General features: G+C 41.5%; 1 protein-coding gene across 2 annotated transcripts in view; it reads left to right on the forward strand.

The window, feature by feature from the left end:
- The first annotated feature begins 7,525 nt into the window (after positions 1-7,525).
- LOC308520744 (uncharacterized protein) overlaps positions 7,526-23,381 on the forward strand; it is a 90,965-nt gene continuing 75,109 nt past the window's right edge. The window contains exon 1 of one of the 2 annotated variants that reach the window (XM_081093458.1): positions 7,526-9,374. The gene's annotated coding sequence lies outside the window, so the exon portion shown is untranslated. The remainder of the gene's footprint in view (positions 9,375-23,381) is intronic. The other variant, XM_081093457.1, reaches the window with a different exon arrangement.

Below are 23,381 nucleotides of genomic sequence, written 5' to 3' on the forward strand. Positions count from 1 at the left end.
TTATCAAAGGAAGTTGGTCACACCTCTCTTTTCTTCCACCTTCTCAAAGATAAGAGCACGTCATCTGTTCAGAATTTTGAAATTAAATGAAGAAGTCTCACCAGAAAACGACTGAGAAATTGTGACATATCACCACATGATGTGTTGTTTGGATTTAATTTCTATTAGCTTGCTCTTATTATTATTTTTTTTTTGCAGTGAAATCTAGAACTTTATTTGAAAAATATTGTACTATTTTTGTATAAAATGATTCCAAAACATTATTTTACTGCTTAGTTTAAACTAACTTGCACAACCTTCCAGTGGGCGTTTCAATATACAAGCACTGATGTGGCAGCTACTACCCAATTATAGCGGTAAAAGGCATAATTTTGGTTTTGCATTTTATTTGTGCAGTGATATAACTTTCCATAGTAATTACAAATTTACATCAGTCCTATTACCAATTTGGTGTTGAGCTTACTTTTCCAACAGCACAAAGTATAACTATCATTTATTAATTACAGTAGCTAACACTTATGTGGCACTTTTCGCGTGCCAGCCAGGCACTGTCCTCCAAACTTAACTCATTCAATCGTTCCTGCAATCCTTTAAGGTACTTGCTATTATTAGCTTCACTTTACAGGTGAGGAATGACGTAAATAAAAATTTTGAAACCTATTATGCTTTTATAAGAGATGGGGATATAGTCTGTATTACATATATATGTATGTGTTTATTATGCACACACACACACACACACACACACACACACTAGTCAAAAGTGTGTGTGTGTATAATAAATACATATATAAATATGTATTTCCTATATACTCCCTGGCTCTCACACATACATAAACTCCCCATTATTAACATTCCTCACCACAGTGCTGTTACATTTGCTACAATTGATGAACCTACACTAAAAACACATCACCCAGAGGTCAGAGTGTACATTAGGGTTCACTCTTGGTGCTGTAATTTCTAGGAGTCTGGACACATTTATACTAAGATGAACCCACCATTATAACATCAGATAGTAGTTTCACTGCCCTAAAAATCCTCTTTGCTCTGCCTACTCAACTCTCTTCCCCCAATACCTGGCAACCTTTGGTCTTTTTACTGTCTCCATACTTTTACCTTTTCCAGGTCATATAGTTGCAATCATGCAGTAGGTAGACTCTTGAGAACAGCTTCTTTTACTTACTCACATGCACTGAAGATTCTCCATGTCTTTTTATGGCTCGATAGCTCACTTCTTTTTTTAGCATTGAGTTATTCCATTGCCTAGATGTACCACAGTTTATCCATTCACCCAGTGAAGGACATTTTGGTTGCTTCCAAATTTTGGCAATTGTGACTAAAGCTGCTACAAACATCCTTGTGCAGGCTTTTGTGTGGACATAATTTTCAACACCTTTGGGTAAATACCAAGGACATGATTGCTAGATCATTTGTTAAGAGCATGTCTAGTTTTGTAAGAAACCACCAAACTGTGTTCCAGAGTGGCTGTGCCATTTTGCACCCCACCAGCAATGAGTAAGCGATCCTGTTCCTCCACAGCCTCGATAGCACTTGGTGTCAGTATTCTGGTTTATGGCCATTCTATCAGGTGTGTGGAAGTAATTCTTTGTTGTTTAAATTTGCAGTTCCCTGATGACACATGATGTGGAGCATCTTTCCATGTGTTATTTGCCAAGTGTATATTTTCTTTGATTAAGTCTATGCTAAGGTGTTTGGAATATTTTAAAATTGGGTTTCTTTCTCTCTTCTTCTTCTTCTTCTTCTTCTTCTTCTTCTTCTTCTTCTTCTTCTTCTTCTTCCTCCTCCTCCTCCTCCTCCTCCTCCTCCTCCTCCTCCTCCTCCTCTTCCCCCTCCTCCTCCTCCTCCTCTCTCTCTTTCTTTATTTCATTAATCCTCACCCGAGGATATATTTCCATTGATTTTTAGGGAGACTAGAAGGAGAGAGAGAAAGACAGAGAGAAATATCAATATCACAGAAACACATCGATTGGTTGCCTCCTGCATGAACCACAACCAGGGCCCAGGCCATGGAGGAGCCTGCAACCAACTTACATGCCCTGACTGGAATTAAACCCAGGACCAGCTTTGGCAGGTTGTTTTATTTTTTTTTCAAGGCTCCCCACACTCGCCCCCATGCTTGCCCCAAGACTCCCCACGCTCGCCCCCATGCTCGCCCCAAGACTCCCCACGCTCGCCCCCATGCTCGCCCCAAGACTCCCCACGCTCGCCCCTACGCTCGACCCCATGCTTGCCCCAAGACTCCCCACGCTCGCCCCAGCCACCCCATGCTCGCCCCTGTGCTAGGGGCAGGGACCTGGCAGAGAAGAATTACCAAGTGGGCTGAGGGGCAGGGACCATGGGAGAGAAAAATTGCTAATTATCTCGCTAGAAAAGCAATGTGTTATGATTAAACCCAGCCAGATGTGACCTTGCTTTCCTCCCGTTTGTACTTGTAAACTTTATTTGAACTTTTATCCTTCCAGTATCAGAAATGGCTAATGAACCGCTTTGCAGTTTGTTTTTTCTTTTTTTTGGAAATACTTTGTAGTATTGCAGATAAAAGGCTTTGCTGTACTCTCGGTCGGCACTGCAAGCTGTGATGCTCCTATGGGAGGGACGCGGCTGTAGTCAGCTGGCCAGCTTAATAAAGGCTCTTAAAATTTAAATTTTGAGTTGGTGGTCTATCTCGCTGATTGAACCCATAACATTTGGGGGCTAGCCCAGGATCCCTAGCAGGGGTGAGTGGGACCCCTTATTTAGGGCAGGAGGCTCTCCCCTGGCAGGGGTGAGAGGGACCCCCTATTTAAGGCAGGAGGCTCTCCCCCACTTGTCGCCAGGCACACAGCGAGATACCCCACATCCCTGTGGGGAACGACTACCAAGGAGGCCTCCAGTCCACCCAAAAACTTTCAATTCGGAAACTGAGCCACCTGGACTCTTGAGAGAGAGGTAAGGACCAGTCGTTAAACAGGAATTGGGACGTCCCACGGAAGGACCTATACGGAGATCTGGACACAGCGGTACTCCTGGTCCTGACCCGCAGCCAGGACGGTGGCCGGGGTCCCTGGTAGGTGCGGCTTTAGGCTGCACTGGATTTGTCTGTTTGGTGTTTGTTTGTCTTAGTGTTTGTTGTCTTGGTGTTTGTCAAAATGGGGCAGTTGTTGTCTGCTTCTGTGTGCTTCCCGCTGCAATGTTTTTTGAAAATTTTCAGGACTTCAAGAAGTGAGCTGCAGGTTCTGGGCAACCTTAGGTTGCATTTGTCTGGTTTGTTTTGTCTCTGTTCTTTGTTGTCTTTGTCTTTGTCAAAATGGGTTAAGGTCAGTCATCTTCGTCAACCCCCTATCAATCAGGTCCACTCCGAGTGAGTGGAAGGGGAGCATGATCACCTCCCGGGAAGCTATAGAGCTCCCTCAGGAATTGGGAAATTGTTAGGAATTGGGTGGATTGTTTAAACTCTGAGTGAATGTCTGGTGAAATTGTGTGAGTGTGGAGGGAGGGGGCCTGCCCTCTCCTTTCCTTTGTGTGGCTCCACGACTTCGGTTACGGAGTCCAAGTGGGCCCCAACCTGCGGTTCCGCGATTCGTCATATGGCATAACAGTGACTCACCCCACGTGGAGGTGACCAGGCCCAGGGTTTATACGGGTGTACCTTAGCTAAGACGAATCTAAGCTCCCAAGGGACACAGCCGGGCGGGCATCTGAGTGAGGATCTGTGAAAACAGGTCACCCCCTCCCTTGTCTGTCTCTCATCACCGATCATCATGGGGTCGGGACAAAGTAAACCTACTGTTCTTAATTACATGTTAGAAAATTTTAAAGGGGTACAATAGAGATTGTGGAATTGGAATGAATGCTGAAACATTAAGGAAGTATGAGTGAACAGGTATTTGTTTATGTGGGACTGGCCAATTTGCTACCGAGAAGGGGGACTGGACGCAGGTCTTAACTCCTCTGGTAGGTTCTCACCAAGACGTTGGTCGAGAATTCTGTTCTGGGACATGGGTGCCAGGAGTGCCCCCACACCCATTTGGGGAGTTGGGCATTGTTTCGTTTATTTGCTCAGCTCCAGTCTAGGCTAGTGTACTGAGAGAGTGTGAGTATAAGTGTTTGGCTGCTCATTAACTGGTCTGTGTAAAGTGAAAGCTACTTTTATTTATTCTACATTCTGTTAATTCATTTGGCTGAACATTTGGGCTGGACCCGTGATGGTCTGCAAAAGTCTCTTGGCAGCTGCAAGAATTATTTTTTCTCAGAGTCTTTTGCTCACTATTAAAGGGGAATCAGCCCACTTAGTTAATATAAATTTCTGTCTATCAGTTGCTCTTACCTGGGTTGTAAATTCACTGTATTAAATTGAAATTTTGAAGTTCTAGGGTAGATTTAAAGGCTAAAATAAAGGCTGGCTAGGTTCCAAGATTGCTTAGTTCTGAGATTGCTTATAAAAAAAACAAGAGAGAAGTCTTTTCAAGTTAACTATTTGCTTAGCAAATTAACAAAGTAGTAAATTTCAAAGAACTTGTTATTTATGGTTTTATTATCTCTTTGGTGGACACAAAGGGCTTACAGCCCCGCAGGACAGAGAGATTTACTGGCCCTGACCATGCCTGTGATGTGTTTTGTTTGACTTGCTGTTTTCAGTTATTTATTAGGATCCTCATAGAGGACATAACCTGGTCTTTCCCTTCCTCCCTCATCCTGATTCTGAAAGCATCTGTAACTGGATTTCAGGTGGCCTCCAGGCTTTCTGTCTGCAAGAAATCTCCTTATGCACCCATTATCTTTCCAGGCCAACTAAGAGTCATGTTTCCCCACAGGTCAGACCCCCAGCCTCCGGGAGGGAGGGCTACTATAGGAGCAGTCTGTAGTTTTCTTCGAAACTCCCACAGTTTAAAGGGAGACAAACAACTGGACTGGGGGACAGGAGAATTGGTCAGAGAGATCAAGAGTAAAGAGGAAAAATCTGTGAGGGAAAGCAATGGGCCTGGGCTGAAAGAAGGGGGCGGGGGTGTTGGCAGTTATGTTACTGGCTTGCAGACCTAACAGGTGCCTTATCAATTAACTTCAAGGTCACAAGTTTTCTGTGAACACAAATGCTAATTGTTAATTTTTGGTAATCATTAAAAGATTAAGGTTTCTAAGAATAAAAAATTCTAATACATTAAAAACAACTAAACTCCCAGGAGAAAAGCGGAGGAGAAACAAAGCTGAAGTCCACAGCCGCCCTGGTGACTTAGAAGTTTAGAACTGTTTGCTACGCAGACTCAGCTCCTGAGAGCCAGGTCAAAGAAGGGGGGCTGGATGCCTGAACTGCCCGCTGTGGCCCTGAAAGAAGAAGAAGCAGCAAGAGAAGTGGGGAAAGCAGAAATTTACCTGACACTAGAGCTGCCCAGTGAGTAATGAGTGTTTTACAACAAGCAATACAAGACTTGGGTCTTTGGCTTGCAGGCTACAGCAGTTAAGCCAGAAGCCAGCGACTAGTACTAGCCTTCCTACAGCCCCAGGAATAGAGCAGCAAGCCTGGGATCTATAAAAGCTGCAGATAGAGCTAGCAAAAGCTCCCTGTTTGCAAATGTACTGAAAGGGTTTAGTACCTGTTGCTGCTGGAAGAGGAGGGGCTAATATCCCCTTCCAGTGCATTCCCTTGGAAGAGGCCTGGTTGCTGCTCTGCCACAAAGGGGACTGGTGGGAAGACAAGGGTAGCAGGGCCTTGTAACTAATAAACAGGGTTAACAAAAGGGCAAAAAAAAGGGCACTCTCCCTGGACCTGGAAGCCATCAGGACTTTGAAATTCTCCAAGAGAGGAGGAGTCTGACTCAGAGACTGGCCGAAACCTCATTGGGTTAGGAGGACCAGAGGCTGCATATTGAACTTGTAAATTGTAGTTTGCTAGGCAGAGGTCCAAGCCCAGTTGTATAGGGGTAAAGCTACCTGTGTACAGCAAAACAACTTTCTCCTGTGCCAGAATACATTTTAAGGAAATTGGACAGACTGTGTTTGTCGCTAGAAAGAAGAACTGGCCGCAGTGCACAGCCCTGCCAGTGACCTGCAGAAAACTGTATAATAGACTTAAATGATGCCTGCATCTTCATGGACATGGCTCCAGAGAGACAAGAACAATTTTGCCTTATAAAGGCAAGGTCAAGAGTAGACTTTAGTCACCTCCCTAAGATGTTTGTATAGCCCTACCATATGACATGTTTAGTAGCAGAAGATTTAACTACCTAAAGCGGCCATGGTGCCAATATTATGTTTCATTGTGTTACTATGTTATATTAACCTTTAATCTCTTATAGGTTTGAATGTAGCTGTAGCTGCCAGCAGTTGCTGTAGACCGGTGATGGTCTACAGCCCTTGGTAGTCTTTAGGAGTAACTGGCAAGTGTCCAGATTCCCACACTGAGAGCCATTGTTATGGCTATGTGTTAGCTGTCCTGGAAGAAGGCTGTGTGGGATGAACCCAAAAAGTAAAGGGTGTCTAGCTGCTGAGAGGGCAGTTGCCCAGGTGGGCAAAGAAGAATACCCATCAGGTTTTGGTCTCTAGTAAGAGACAGTTGACAGTTGGCAGCCTGTATACTGTCTCTCAGGCCTGTGTGATCTTGCCCATGTCGGGGGTGGTACAAACCTCAACTGTAGGAAACTGGGGAAGGCCTGTTTGGAACAGAAGGAAGTAGTGAAGTGGTAAGTACTAGCCCTCTGTTACAGGAATTACAGACCCTGTGAGGTCCTGTGACATATAAAACCTGGAAAGAAATAAAGCTCCTTTAGTCTGTTCTGAGAAAACAAGTCAAGTAAGGGGAGCCCTACTACAGGCGGAGCTATAATTATCTATTTGAATATGGACATACTGTAAATTTCTTCTTGCCATTTAAAAACAGTTACTCTGAAGAGTCCATAAAAAGGGACTGGCAAGAAAAATCAGAAAATCTTAAAGCAGGTCAGTATGTTTTTCTCCTTATATAATTCCTCTGAAATTTGGCAATGCTTAATAAATCATGGCAATACATTTCTTTGCATAGAATCAATAAGACTGATTCCTAATAGTGGTTTTATTAATGGGAAACTTTGACTGGAGTATCATGTTTTAAAGAGACCTGTCTGGACTCTGAAGATTTGAAGCCAATAAGAGTGCCACGGGAAAAGCCTGGTATCCTGCTTGGGAGCTCTGAAGATGGCCGGCGCTGGAGTGTCAGGCCCATGCCCTATCATCACTGGCAGTTGGTCAGAGTAGAAGGGGAGCAATAAGGATGCCTCTGTGTCCCTGCAGAACCCCCATGCAGTCTGGGCTACAATGAGTAGGAGGGCTACTGAGATGGGCCTTAAAGCCTAGAGCATGGGCTCAGGTGGAGTTGCTACAGGTGAGGGATTCACCTAGCTCAGCAGATACTTCAGGTAAGCCTGATGGCAGCTAGATGTCTTGGCTTCCTGGCCCTACGGGGCACATTAAGATTCAATCATGAGATTCCAGCAAAGGTAGTCAGTTACCATTCTTATTGTGTTTATGCAAACGATCAGGCCAAACTGAATACAGTAGATGAAATGGTCTTGATTTGGTTTTTGATAAACACAGAGGTAATTTTGAGGAGAAAAATTCTATTTCAACAAAGGTTATTAAAACTGAAATGTTTTCCTTCCCTTCCACCAGATCATCTGTTACAATTTGTCTCTGCCAGATCACAAGCCCACCTCTTTCTATGCCCAGGACAGCAAGGAGCCTGACTGGAAGGTGACCTCTGACCAGACACACCCACTGCAGATCACCCTCAAGAAGACAATGGACCTGGCCAATCAACCTGCTCCAAAGGATTCAGAGAACACCCTGCTGAATTCTTCTTTACACTTTCTTATCTTCTCTTAAAGGCAAAATGCTCTGGTATTTCTGGATAATCATTGTTTTTATCTTTCTAGTAATTCTCATTTTGTCTTTTTATGAGGGCCGCAGGAACCCAAGGCTAGTCCCAGGAGGAGAACTCTTCTGCCCTTGCTGGAATACAGAAACACCATAAAATTACTGCTTCCTACACTAAAGAGGAACAAGATGAATAAAACAAAATTCCCTACAAACCTCTCCAAGAGGAAGAAACGGGATGTTAACCCCTTGGACATTGTCCCTTTCCAGCAGGAAGTAGTAAAAGATCGATCGACACCCCTGTTCACCATAACATCCCATGGTTGTTGTACCACAAGGCTGAAAAGCTTGTGGAACAAGCTGGGGGAATGTGAAGGAAAACCGCTATTCTGTAGGACTACTGTTTGGAGCTCTCTGCTGTTCTTTGGACGGCCTCTTATTCTAGAAGATAAGTTTGCTTCCTAGCCCCTTTTAGCCTGCTTGAATAATGGGAGATAGGCTTGGCTGTCTGGCCTTGTAGGTCAGAGACTAGATACGCCCAATGCCATGCCAGGTGCATTTTTGATTGAATGGAGCTGTAAAGATTTCAAGGCCGCAGCCAGCAAGCACACAAAGAGCTGGCCCTTCCATAGAGAGGGAAGTTCTGCTTGTGGCTTTGCTTAGAATTTAAATTCATTTCCCTGGGCCCACCGTGGTGAATAAAATGTAACTCCAGAATCTTAAAGGAGGACGCTGAATCAAAGATTTGATTCCGGCATAAGACCAGTAGGGAATGTGCTAGGGGCAGGGACCTAGCAGAGAAGACGCTAGCCCCAAGCCTCCCCACGCTCGCCCAGCTCCCTGGGCCGGGCTTGGTTAAATACTGCCCGGGTTATCGCATAGATTGAGGACTCGCGGTGTGTGATTAAGTCAGTCAGCTGAGGAGGCTCTGCGAGCCGCCAGGTGCCCACCCTCGGGGTGTTCGGGGTGTTCGCAGAACCAGCTGGGCCAGAGCCTGTGCTCCCGCCCAGGGATGAAGCTGGCAGCCTGGGCTCCTCCCAGGTCCCCATGGCCAGGCCGTCCCCTGCCTCCAGGCTGCTGTGGCTTCCATGGCAGGGGCACAGCGCCCGCCCGCCTTACCTGAACTCAATCCCGGAGGGCCCCAACGCCCTGTCCCCATTTTGCTTCCATTAAAAATGTCTGTGTATTTCCCACCCTCAGCAACGGCTTCCGCCAGCGGAGGCAGCCTGCGCCCTGGGCGAGGGCACCTGTGAGGCGATCAAGGGCCTGGGGCTGCGTTGCTGTGAGCAGAGGGGCGGAGGCTGGGGCCACAGGAAGGCTCCGGCGTCTTCAAGGCCTGGCAGGCCGCCCAGAGGACCCCGCTCAGTCTCCCAAGAACACACAGTCCAGTGGCTCTTGGTCGTTCCCAACAACAGGAATGCAACGGAAACTGACACTCCACTTCTCACCCCGCAGAGGAGCACTCCGTCCGCAGGCCGCAGGCCAGAGGCGCTGGGCTGGGCTGGGAGCAGGTGCGGCACCCCAAGGTGGGTGTGGAAGCGGCGGCATCGGGGAGGGATGTGTCTTACCCCACAGGTAGGGAGACACAGGGACCTGGCCCGCAGCCCCAGCTCGGTAACTGGGTCACACCGGCCCCCTGCCCAGGGACCTACGTGTACCATGGCTCCCGGGGCGCGCCCACAGGGCAGAGGGTGGGAGGGCCTGGGCTATGCGCCCGGGCTGCTGGGACACCGGGCAGCTCTGAGTGAAAGCCAGCGCCAGAGCCAGAGCCAGAGCGAGCTGCGTGCTGCTGCGAAGGTCTTCAGAGCATGAGGCCAAGTGGTTGGTTGTTTTCTTATGGTTGAGTTTTAACAGTTCGTTGTATATTTTGCATGACAGTCCTTTATCAGATATATCTTTTGTCAATATTTTCTCCCAGTCCATAGCTTGTCTGTCATTCTCTTGACAATGACTTTTGCAAACAGAAATCCTTATTTTAATGAAATCCAATTTATCATGTGCCTTTGCTGTTGTATCTAACAAATCATCATCAAACCCAAGGTCATCTGAATTTTCTCCTATGTTATCCTCTAGGGAGTTTCATAGTTTTGTGTGACACATTTAGGTCCGTGGTCCATTTCAGTTTATTTTTGTGAAGAATGTATAGCGTGTATCTAGATAACTTTTTTTTTTTTTGCCTGCAGATTTGTAGTTCTTTCAGCACCCCATTTGTTGAAAAGACTACCTCTGCTCCATGATTGCCTCTGCTCCTTTGACAAAGATCAGTTGCCTGTATTTATGGAGGTCTATTTCTGGGATCTCTATTCTGTCCCATTGATCTATTTGTCTATTCTTCCACCAATGGTTTACTGTCTTAATTATTATAGCTTTATAGTAAGTCTTGAAATTTCATAGTGTCAGTCCTCTAACTGTGTTCTTTTCATTTATTTTGTGTTGGCTATTATGGATCTTTTGCCTTTCCATATAAACTTTAGAATCCGTTTTCTTTATATCCAGAAAACAATTTGTTGATTTTGATTGGGATTGAATTGAATCTATGCATCAAGTTGAGAAAAATTCACATCTGGACGATATTGAATCTTCCTATGCATTAACATGGAATATTTTTTCATTTGTTAGTTCTTTGATTTCTTTTACCAGAATTTTGAAGTTTTCCTCCTATAAATATTGAACATATTTTGTTAGATATATAACTATGTATTTCATTTTGGAGGATGCTGATGTAAATGGTATTGTGTTTTTTATTTCAAATTCCACTTGCTCATTGCTGGTGTATAGGAAAGCAATGGATGTTTGTATATGAACCTTGTATCCTGCAACCTTGCTAAAATCACAGATTAGTTCGGGAATTTTTTTTGGTCAATTCTTTTATTTTTTGCCACAAAGGTAATCATGTTATCTATGAACAAAAACAGTTTTTATTTCATCCTTCTTAGTCTGTATACCTTTATTTCCTTTCCTGTCTTAATGTATTTTTAGAACTTCCAGTAGAATGTTGAAAAGGAGTGATGAGAGGGGACATCCTTGCCTTGCACCTGATCTTTTTGGAGTTTCTCACCATTAAGTATGTTTGCTGTAGGGTATTTGTAGATGTTATTTATGAAGATGGAATTGCACTCTATTTGTAGTTTTCTAAGAGCTCTTATCATGAATGGGCATTGGATTTTGTCAAATGCTTTTCATGTATCTGCCAATATAATCTTGTGGAGTTTTTTTGTTTAGTTTGTTGATGTGATGGATGACATTAACTGATTTTCAAATGTTGACCTACGCTCACAAACTTGAGATAAATCCCACTTAGTCATGGTATGTAATGCTTTTTATACAGTATTGGATTCAATTTGCTGTTTTGTTGAGAGAATTTTTGCATGTATGTTCATAAGAAATATTGGTGTGTCGTTTTTAAGAAATGTCTTTGTATGATTTGATTATTAGGGTAATGCTGGTCTCATAGAATAAGTTAGAAAGTATTTGCTCTGTTTCTGTCTGCTTAAGGAGATTGTGGAGTGATGATATAATTTCTTCCTTTAAATGTTTGGTAGAATTCACCAGTGAACCCATCATGGCTGGATGCTTCCTGTTTTGTAAGATTATTAATTCAATTAATACGTCTATATCTATAGCCCTATTCAGGTTGCCTATTCATTTGCATTATTTTTGTTTATTATGGAAGTGAATTTTATTTCTCTAAAAAACACCAATTCATAGATTTATTATCTATGAATTGAAGCAATCAAGGGGCTCCAATTAGAGCATTAAACTATCAGTAGACCTGAAGAACATGATTTTTAAGTTTAATAATAGAACAGATGTACTCAGTTGGTTGGAGTGTCATCCCATACACAAAAAGATTGCAGGTTTGATTCCCAGTCAGGGCACGTACCTAGATTGAGGGTTTGATCTCCGGTTGGAGCACAGATGGAGGCAACTGATCAATGTTTCTCTCTCTCTCTCTCTCTCTCTCTCTCTCTCTCTCTCTCTCAAAATAATCAATACACATTTGCTTTGGGGAAGATTTTTTTTTAAAAAAAAAAGGAAAAGAAAAAGTGTATGCAACTGTTGAGAAGTGAACAGAGACCTGGAAAAACAAGCAGAAAAGAAATCTCTCGAAACAGCAAAAATTTAAAGACAGGTATCATAAAAGCAAATATAAGAGAACTAGAAGTTGTAGTGTAGAAATAAATAGAAATTTCAGAAGGAGAAAAAGAAATAGAGGGAGGAGAGGCAATGGTTAAATAAATAGGTGAAGAAAATATTACAGAGATAAAGAAACACTGAATCTTTAGATAGAAAGCATTCTTTGAGTTCCAAGGAAGGATTCACTAAAAGGTGAACACCAGAGTCCAGTAAAATGACCTAATTCTAAGGATATGACAGAGTTCTAAAATCTAGCAGGCAGTAAAAACAAGTTATTGAAACAGAAAAAGAATCAGACTGGCTTTAGATTTCTATATGCAACTCTGAAATCAGAAGAGAGTAGGATAATATTCTCTGACAACTATCAGTGTGGGTTAAAAAGCAAAAACCAACCTCATGTTATTTAAAAAACCCACTTTAAACAATGCCATAGAAGTTGAAATTCAGAGGCTATTAAAAGGTACCATCAGCCCTGGCCGGGTAGCTCAGTTTGGTAGAGCATTGTCCAGATGAGCCAAGGTTGCAGGTCCAATCCCCAGTTAGGACACATATAAGAATCAACTAATGAATGCATAAATAAGTGGAACAACAAATCAATGTTTCTCTCTCTCTCTCTCTCTCTCTCTCTCTCTCTCTCTCTCTCTTCCCCCTTCCTCTCTCTCACTAAAACTAAAATAAATGTTTAAAAAGACACCATTACATAAATATAAACAAAAAGAAGTCATGTCTGACAATATTAATATTGGTCCAAATAGGACAAATAATTGAAATAAATAAATATTTATATGTCATAATAAAAGGCAAATTTTTAAAATAGGTATAACAACTTTAAACCGTGTTCACCAATCATTGTAACTATATATATAAAGCAAATCTCTTAAAACAATCTAATAAAAGTATAATTATAATAGGGGATCTTAATGTACCTTTTTCAGAATCAGACAAATCTAACAGACTAAATAAATAAATAAATAAATAGGAACAGAGGAATAGAATAGAAAACAAGCAAAAAGCTTGACCTAAGAGATGTATGGACTATTATATCTCATAATTACATTGTATTTTAGTGGAACATTTACAGAAGTTAATCTTGTCTTTGGTCCCAGAGAATATCTAGGATCTCTAAACCAACTCACAAAAATTGAGATTTTTATAGACTACATTCCCTAATCATAATCATTTTTTTAAAAAGAAATACATAATAGAAAGGTGATTACCCCCCCCCCCCTCAATCTTCTCTAATTACTGGAAAATTAAGAAACAACATTCTAGCTCTGGCCAGTTAGAATATCAGCCTGCGCACCAAAGTGTGGCCAGTTTGATTCCTGGTCAAGGGCACGTACACAGTTGGGGTGAGTGTGGGAGGTAACCAATCAATGTGTCTCTCTCATGTTGATGTTTCTCTCTCTCTCTTTTTCCCCATCTCCTCCCTCCCTTGCACTCTGTCTGAAAATCAATGGAAAAGATATCCTCGGGTGAGGATTAAAACAAAAAAAGAGAAATGACATTCTAAATAACCCTTCATCAGAATGTAAAAAGAACTGTAATTACAAAACCCTACAAAGCAATACTGCAGAAAACTCCATACCAAAACATATATAATACAGATCAGATGATTCCAGTTGATAATTTATAGTCCTAAATGCTTTATTATTGTGAACATCCAAATCTGTAAGAATTTTTATTTGAGCCAAACTGATGACAATTGCTGGGAAGCAAAGTCTCAGTGCCCTGAGATAGTTAAGAAGCCTTGTTGCTTCCATACCATTCTGGAGCTGTGAGCTATACCAAGGACATAGCTACTATTAGTGCAAATGTTGGCTATTTGATTGTTGACCAATTGACAAGCCCAAGTTACCATGGAAATTATGTCCAGCTCTGTAACTTCCCTGTTCATCTTTCAAAGATCCATCTATAAACCAAATTTAGTCAGCATTATCAATAAAAGTTTCCTGTAAACCATTCTTGGAACAAGAAGGTGGTCAGTAAGCAAAACACACTCATGGATGTCTTCATTCTGCAAAAAAAGGTAGCAAACTTGCTGGGTAAAGAATGTTACATTGAGTTAAAGTAATATTAGGTGCATCAGGAAATCTAGATGCTAGAAATTGGCCTTTCTTCGAATAGTTTATATAGGGCCACCTATCTATAATAATAAAAACATGATATGCTAATTAGACCGGACATCCTTCTGTACATCCTTCCAGGATGAAGCCAGGGGTGCAGCTGCCACGCTGTGAGGGAGGGATCCAGGCAGCCGCCTGTGGCTGCGAGGGAGGGATCCAGGCAGTCGTGGATGTGAAGGCCTACTCTTGAATGAATTTCATGCATCGGGCCTCTAATAACACCATAATTCTTACTATAAATGGTCACTTTTTTGTTTTCCTTTTTTACTCTGAGGAATTCCATTCAATTTTCCACACTGTGTAACTGCTAGTTCTGTAAGATTTTTCCTCTTAACATTGTTAATCTTCCTAAAATATCTTATTTTCTTGTATCCTCTTTCTTTCTTTTTCTTTTTTTTTTTTTTGTGCTGCTATGAACATATGGGTGCATATATCCTTTCTGATTGGTGTTTCTGGTTTCTTGGGATATATTCCTAGAAGTGAGATCAAAGGGTCAAATGGGAGTTCCATTTTTAGTTTTTTGAGGAAACTCCATACTGTCTTCCATAGTGGCTGCACCAGTCTGCATTCCCACCAGCAGTGCACGAGTGTTCCTTTTTCTCCACCTCCTCTCCAGCACTTGTCGTTTGTGGATTTGTTGATGATAGCCATTCTGACAGGTGTGAGATGGTATCTCATTGTTGTTTTGATTTGCATCTCTCGGATGATTAGTGACTTTGAGCAAGTTTTCATATGTCTCTTGGCTTTCCGAATGTCCTCTTTTGAAAGGTGTCTATTTAGATCCTTGGCCCATTTTTTGATTGGATTGTTTTTTTCCCTTTTGTTAAGTTGTATGAGTTCCCTATAAATTTTGGAGATCAGGCCCTTAGCAGATATAACATTGGAAAATATGTTTTCCCAAGCAGTGGGCTTTCTTGTTGTTTTGTTGATGGTTTCTTTTGCTGTGCAGAAGCTTTTTATTTTGATGTAGTCCCATTTGTTCATTTTCTCTTTAGTTTCCAATGCCCTAGGAGCTGTATCGGTGAAGAAATTGCTTCGGCATATGTCTGAGATTTTGTTGCCTTTGGATTCTTCTAGTATTTTTATGGTTTCCTGTCATACATTTAAGTCCTTTATCCATTTTGAGTTTACTTTTGTGTATGGTGTAAGTTGGTATGTTCTTCCATCTGTTTATGTCTTCCTCTATCTCTTTTTTCAACATCCTGTAGTTTTCTGAATAGAGGTCTTTTACCTCCTTAGTTAAGTTTATTCCAAGGTAGCTAAATTTTTTTGGTGCGATGGTAAATGGGATTGTTTTTTTAGTCTCTCTTTCTGTAAGTTCACTATTGGTGTATAGAAATGCCATAGATTTCTTGGCATTAATTTTGTATCCTGCTACATTGCCGAATTCATTTATTAAATCTAATAGTTTTTTGATGGAGTCTTTAGGGTTTTTTATGTATAATATCATGTCATCTGCAAATAAGGACACTTTTACTTCTTCTTTTCCAATTTGGATGCCTTTTATTTGTTCTTCTTGTCTAATTGCAATGGCTAATACTTCCAGTATTATATCGAACAGGAGTGGTGAGAGTGGGCATCCCTGTCTTGTTCCTGTTTTTAGGGGAAATGGTGTTAGTTTTTGTCCATTGAGTATGATGTTGGCTGTGGGTTTGTCATATATGGCTTTTATTATGTTGAGGTATGATCCTTCTATTCCCACCTTGCTGAGAGTTTTTATCAAAAATGGGTGTTGGATTTTGTCAAACACTTTTTCTGCATCAATTGATATGACCGTGTGGTTTTTTTCTTTCAATTTGTTTATGTGATGTATCACGTTTATTGTTTTTCAGATATTGTACCATCCTTGCATCCCTGGGATAAAGCCTACTTGGTCATGGTGTATGATCTTTCTGATGTACTGCTGGATCGGATTTGCTAAGATTTTGTTGAGGATTTTGGCATCTATGTTCATGAGGGATATTGGCCTGTAATTCTCTTTCATTGTGTTGTCTTTACCTGGTTTTGGTATTAGGGTGATGCTGGCTTCATAGAATGAGTTTGGAAGTATTCCTTTCTCTTGGATTTTTTGTAGTAGTCTGAGGAGGATAGGTTTTAGTTCTTCCTTGAATGTTTGGTAAAACTCCCCCGTGAAGCCATCTGGTCCTGGGCTTTTGTTTGCTGGAAGCTTTTTTTTAAAAAAATATATTTTATTGATTTTTTTACAGAGAGGAAGGGAGAGGGATAGAGAGCCAGAAACATCGATGAGAGAGAAACATCGATCAGCTGCCTCACGCACACCCCCTACTGGGGATGTTCCCGCAACCAAGGTACATGCCCTTGACCGGAATCAAACCCAGGACCCTTGAGTCTGCAGGCCGACGCTCTATCCACTGAGCCAAACCAGTTAGGGCACTACTGGAATTTTTTTGATGACTGCTTCAATTTCTTCCATATTCTTGGCCTGTTGAGATTTTTAGATTCTTCCTGATTGGGTTTTGGAATGTTGTATTTTTCCAAGAATATGTCCATTTTCTCCAGGTTGTCTAATTTGTTGGAGTAGAGTTGTCCATAGTATTGTTTAACAATCATTTGTATTTCTGTGGGGCCTGTTGTTATTTCGCCTCTATCATTTCTGATTTTGTTTATTTGGATCCTCTCTCTTTGCTTCTTGGTGAGCCTGGCTAGAGGTTCATCAATCTTGTTTATCCTTTCAAAGAACCAGCTCTTGGTTTCATTGATTTTCTGTATTGTTTTTTTGGTCTCTGCCATTTATTTCTGCTCTAATCTTTATTATCTCCTTCCTTCTGCTCACTCTGGGCTTTTCTTGTTGCTCTCTTTCTAATTCTTTGAGTTATAGAGTTAGATGATTTACTATCATTTTGTCTTGTTTTTTGAGATAGGCCTGTAGAGCTATAAACTTCCCTCTCAGGACTGCTTTCATTGCGTCCTATAGGTTTTGGATTGTTGTGTTTTCATAGTCATTAGTTTCCAGGATGTTTTTAATTTCTTCTTTGATCTCATTGGTAACCCAATCAATATTTAATAACATGCTATTCAGCTTCCAAGTGTTTGAGTATTTTGGGTTGTTTTTATTGTAGTTTATTTCTAATATTATGCCATTGTGGTCTGAGAAGATGCTTGGTATGATTTCAATCTTCTTGAATTTGGGGAGACTTTGTTTGTGACCCAGTATATGGTCTATTTTTGAATATGTCCCATGAGCCCTTGAGAAGAATGTATATTCCGTGGCTTTGGGGTGTAGTGTTCTGAAGATGTCAATTAAGTCTATCTGATCTAGTGAATCATTTAGGATTGCTGTTTCTTTGCTGATTGTTTGTCTAGAGGATTTATCCAGTGATGTCAGTGGTGTATTAAAGTCCCCTACTATGATTGTATTGTTGTCTATCATTCCTTTGATATCTTCCAGGAGTTTTTTTTATGTATTTGGGTGCTCCTGCATTGGGTGCATATATGTTTACCAGGGTTATATCTTCTTTTTGTATTGATCCTTTAGTATTATGAAGTGGCCTTCCTTATCTCTTGTTATGGCCTTCACTTTGAGGTCTATTTTGTCCGATATAAGTATTGCTACCACAGCTTTTTTTTTCATTTCCATTTGCCTGAAAGATATTTTTCCATCCCTTCACTTTCAGTCTGTGTGAGTCCCTCCTTCTGAGGTGGGTCTCTTGTAGACAGCAAATGTGTGGGTCATGATTTTTTATCCATTCAGCAACTCGATGTCTTTTGGTTGGAGCATTTAGTCTGTTTACATTTAAAGTTATTATTGAAAGGTACTTGTTTGTAGCCTTTTCTTTTTTTGTGTAGCTGTTTTCTTTCTGAGCTTTTTATTTCTTCTTTTTACACCAGTCCCTTTAGCATTTCTTTCATTGCTGGCTTGGTGGTGATAAACTCCCTTAGCCTTTTTTTGTCTGTGAAGCTTCTTATTTCCCCTTCAATTTTGAATGATAGCCTTGCTGGATAGAGTATTCTTGGATTCAGTCCCTTGCTTTGCATCACTTTGTAAATTTCCTTCCATTCTTTTCTGGCCTGATGTGTTTCTGTTGAGAAATCATTTGATAGTCTAAGGGGGGATCCCTTGAATGTAACTTTCTATCTCTCTCTTGCAGCTTTTAAGATTCTCTCTTTGTCCTGAACATTTGCCATGGTAATTATGATGTGTCTTGGTGTGGGTCTTTTCAGGTTCACCTTGTTTGGGACTCTCTGTGCTTGTGTGACCTTTTTCTTTCCCACCTCTGGGAAGTTTTCTGATATTATTTCTTCAAATAGGTTTTCTAACCCTTGTTCCTCTTTCTGTTGTTCTGGAACCCCTATTATTTGTATGTTGTTTTGTTTCATGTTTTCCCATAGCTCTCTTAGGCTCTCCTCCTGTCTTTTAATTTTTTTCTCCAACTGCTGTTCAGTTTGGGTGTGTTTTGTTTCCCTGTCTTCTAATTCGCTAATTCGGTCCTACGCTTCTTCTAGTCTACTGTTGAAACTTTCAATGGTGTTTTTTATTGCAGTTATATCACCCTTCATTTCTTCTCGGTTCTTGCATAATTTATTGATTTTTTTCATCTGTTTCTTCTTGCTTCTTGCATAAGTTGTTGATTTTTTCCTCCATCCAGTTTATGCACTCTAGGACCCTTAATCTGAATTCTTTTTCTGTCATGTTTCATGCCCCTGCATCACTTAGTTGCTTTTCTAGTGAGTTCCTTTTCTTTCCTTTGGAGGTTTCTTTGTCTACCCATGTTTGATCTCACCAACATATCTAAATGTTGAGTCGTTCAGTGGCTGCTCCCTGGGTGGCAGTGGCTCCTCGGGCTGCGGTTGCTCCTCGGGCGGTTGTGGTAGCAGCTGCTCCTCAGTTGGCAGCAGCTCCTCTGGTGGGTGCTGTTCACAGCTGTGGTGGCTCTTCTGGCTGGTGGGGGGAGGCTTCACACACAGCTGCTGTTCCTCAGACAGAGGGTGTGGTGATCAGGAGGCTGCTGTTGCTTGGATCTGCTGTGTTGATTTAAAGGCACAAAATACAACACAACGAGGCACAACATACCAGGCACTGAACACAAATGTATTCACGATATTAATAACCCCAAATAAAGGTGACCACCTGACCAAAGAGAATTAGGGGATAAGGAAGAAAGAAGAGAAAAAGATAAAAGAGGAAAAAAAAAAGGAGTGCAAAAATGAAATTGGGAAAAGGGAGGGGGAAAAAAGTAAGAGAGAAAAGAGAGAATGAAGTAGAAGAGGGGAGGAGACTGTTTATATGAGGAGAAAACTCCGATAGAACCTCCACTAGTCCAAACGAATTCCAGCAACAGATCCCTGGAGATGAATGCAAACTACAAACAACCAATAATATCAAGCGAGGCAAGGGAAAACAGAAGCACAAAAGTAACCAGGGGGGGAAGAAAAGAAAAAAAAAACAACAGAAAAATAAAAAGAAAAAGCAAAACAACCTCACAAACAATCCTAAAAAAAACCCAATATACTCAACCATCAAGCAAACAACAGCAAAATAATAGAGAGAGAAAAGGAAAAAAAAAATTGGATAGTGAAGAAAGATAAGGGAGAGGTGTATAAGGATTTAGAGCAGGGGATTGGAAATAGGATATATAAGTAGGGTGAAATTTTGACAGGGGGTAAAAAGAAGGAATAGGGAAAGTCTAAAGCAGGAATAGGGTAAGAGAAACAGGACAACAAAAGGGGAAAGGTGAGGAAAAGAGTTTTAGCATAAAGGTAAAATTGAGGTAGAGAAAAATGATGCTAAAGGAACGATGAAAATAGAATGTAGAACACTAATCCCAAAATAAAATAAAGAGAAAATAAAATGACACTGTAAAAAATGGTAAAATGGTAGCAGTAATAATACTGGTTAAAAATAAAAATGTAGTAATTAAAAGGGTAAAATCAGGTGATGAAAAAAGGAAAAAAAAAATTGGTTTCTTAATTAAAAGGTGAAAAAAGAATAATAAAAAAAAAGTGCAGTAGTGAAGGACCTTCAGTTCTTCTACTCTTCAGTCTGGCACGTCTTAGTCATGCCAGGTATTCAGGAGAGTGTTGAATTTCCCTGCGACACACTGTTCCTCTGTGTTGTAAACCACAGTCCTGATTTTAAAGCAGGCCATATTTGTTTCTCAGACTGCCTTAATTTGTATTTACATAAGAGTCAGTTTGTGGCTCAGCCTCTGGGTGGCAGTGTTTCTGGATTGACCTCTGAGGCTATAAGTCCTCTCTATCCAGCAGTTGGGTTTATTTTCCCTATCGCACTTAAAACTGGTTTGGGAGAGTCGATTGTCCTAGAACCTGTTCTTTAGTCATTACTCTCGCTCTGTCCCAGGTTCCACAAAAACAACCTTCCCCTTCAGTCTCTGCGAGTGACCCCAACTGGGCAATCCCATGTACTGGGTTTAAAAATCAAGTGCAAAGATTTAATGGGAAGAGAGAGAACAAGGGCCTGAGAGGTTGCGCAAATTCACAACCCCCCACCTTTCAGTTCTGTGTGCAGTCCCTTCAGCACACCCTCTCTTCCCCAGTGCTAAGCAGCCGGTACACTGGCAAAATCCAAGGCTTCTTTTTTTGCATCCAGTCCAGCTATGGGCTTATTTTTAGCATTCCCTTCTGCCAGCAGCCCTGGGGGAGCCCTTCCACACTCGTGGATCACACTGGCCCCAACGGCTGCGGACTTTGTGGGGCTCAGATCCCCCCCCCTCCTCTCTCCAACCTGAATTGCAAACCGCACCTTTAGGGGAAGTCTGACCTTTCCGTGGGGGGAAGCAGGGTTCCTCTAAGTTCACGAAGTCGCAATGCTTGGGTTCCGTTGTTTCCGGGTTAGTAGCTGGTCTCTGGATGCGGGGATGCGGGGTCTTTGGCTTTATACGCTTCCAATAACAGCTACTCAAGATGGCGCGTTCTCCGCGGCTGAGCCGGAGCTCCGGGAGAGATTTCAGCCGCAATCTCCGACCGTTCCCTTTCTCCCGGCTGCAAACTGTCTCCCAGCTGAATATCTTCTGCTTATTAGGGGTGTATGTTACTTGTTTCAGCTGCTCGCCCTTATCTGCTCCTGGACAAGGCATGGGACACGTCTGACTATACCTCCGCCATTTTCTTCTCGGGGCAGTTCTTTCCTTTTTAATGCAGATCTGAGAGGCAGGGGGTGGGGCTAGAGGTGCTGAGGTAAAGCGGAGCCACTGAGGGAGCATGCTGGATCGAGTGTTGGCCAGGCTGAGCAGGTGTAGTCTCACTGTACCTGAAATAAGTCCCGTTCTTCCCGTGCCTTGTCTCCCAGACTGGTCACTTCATTCTGTAATTTTCCCCCTCCCTCCCTCCTTCCCTCCCTCCATTCCTTCCCACCCTCCTTCCCTCCCTCCATTTCTTCCTTCCAATATATTCTGAGCTTCTATGTGCCAGGCATTATGTGAAACCTTTCATAGGCCCTATTACCAATTGAAATGTATCTGCACCCCAGTGTTAACTATATTCATGTACTTTCCCATAAGAGTTGTGTGTCATCCAGGGCACTAAACTCAGTCTAAATTTTAGAAAGAGGAAGCCTCTCATTTTCTCAACAATTATCAGGAATTCCCATGCTTTGGTCTTTTGAAATATTAACAGGATATGAAAACAAATCTTTGAGATCAAAAGATGTGTCGCAACAAATCTTTCAATGTGTCTGAAACACACACAACCTTTTCTTTCAGTGACCCAGAGAGTCTGTGCATTACCACAAAAAACCTCTAGGGGGCAGTATAGCTCAGTAGTGCAGCTTTTAAGGGTGTTAAATATTCAAAACCACAGTATGATTTTTGATCATTGGTTTATCTCTATCTGGTTAATGAACCGTTTCTAGGAAGAAGGTCGCTAAAGGAGAAAGCAAATTGTGTCATCTATCATTCCCTCTTTTTTCTTTTTCTGGCCTTTGATAAATAGAAAGACGACCCTCAGGACACAGAGTCCTACTTAGTTTGGGGAGATTTAGAACTGATGGCAGAGGGTATTGGCTACAGAGAAATGCCTTAATTGGGAGTTTGTTTATTTGTTTTAAACATGGGAGAGAGTGGAGAATCTCAGAGGGAAGGCGGGGGAGAGTGGGTGAGTGGGAGGTAATCAACCAAAGACCTTGTATGCATATATGTATAACTCATGGACACAGACAGTAGGCTGGTGAAGGCAGATGCAGGCTGGAGAGGGTCCATGGGAGGATGGGGAAGGGGACATATGTTATACTTATAACAATAAAGATTTATATTTAAAAAAATAAGTCTCACTGGGGAAGCAAGAGGAGAGAAGATGGGGATCCCTAATACTGGTTGAGAAGATGATTGGCTTTCTCCTCCTGGATTTTAGAGTGTGTTTAGAGTGTTAAATGAATCAGAAAGGTCAGTAGGCAATAGAACTATTGATACATCCAACAACCGGATTGGATCTCCAGAGATTTATTCTGAGTGAAAAAACAAAAAAACAATAATAACAAAACAACAAAACAAAAAACAATTCCAAAGGCTTAGCCTGTGATTCCATTTAAATATTATTCAAGTATTACCTGATCTTACTCATAGGTGGAATCTAATAAACAAAATAAACTGATGAACAAAATAGATCCAGAGACATAGAAGTATGGAACAGACTGTGGAATCTCAGAGGGAAAGTGGGTGTTGGTGGGTAGGTGGTTGGGAAGAGATCAACCAGAGAATTTGTTTGTATATATGCATAAACCATGGACATAGACAACAGTGTTGTAAAGGCTGGGGGTGGGAGGTGAGTCAGGCTAGAAGGGGTCAATGGGAGAAAAAAGAGGGATACAAGTAAGACTTTCAACAATAAAACCAGCAAAATTGGAACATTGGTCATAAAACAAAAATGAAATTTATCTCTAGTCTCTTTCATTTTTTATAGCAGTAACAAACAGAATGGATCATTAGGATGATTTTACCATAAACATATATGAATGACACAAATTTATTTTAAACACTATAGTCTTGCTCTAATCTTTAAGAATGTCTACCATTTCATCTTTGATATTCAGAAGTAGTTGTCAAGGATACCCTGCAGAGAATTCAGAAAATAATTACAAAATCAATAATATACTCATAGCCTAATTACTTTAGAAAACCGCTATTAAACTTTGGCATGTTCATTCTCCAGTCACTTTTAAAATATATATATATATTTATTGAGTTCAGAGAGGAAGTGAGAGGGAGAGAGAGATAGGAACATCAATGACGAGAGAGAATCATTGTTTGACTGCCTCCTGAACACCCCATACCGGGGATCAAACTCACAACCTGGGTA

The sequence above is a fragment of the Myotis nattereri genome, assembly GCF_964212035.1.
Source record: "Myotis nattereri genome assembly, chromosome: 5".
Lineage (NCBI taxonomy): Eukaryota > Metazoa > Chordata > Mammalia > Chiroptera > Vespertilionidae > Myotis > Myotis nattereri.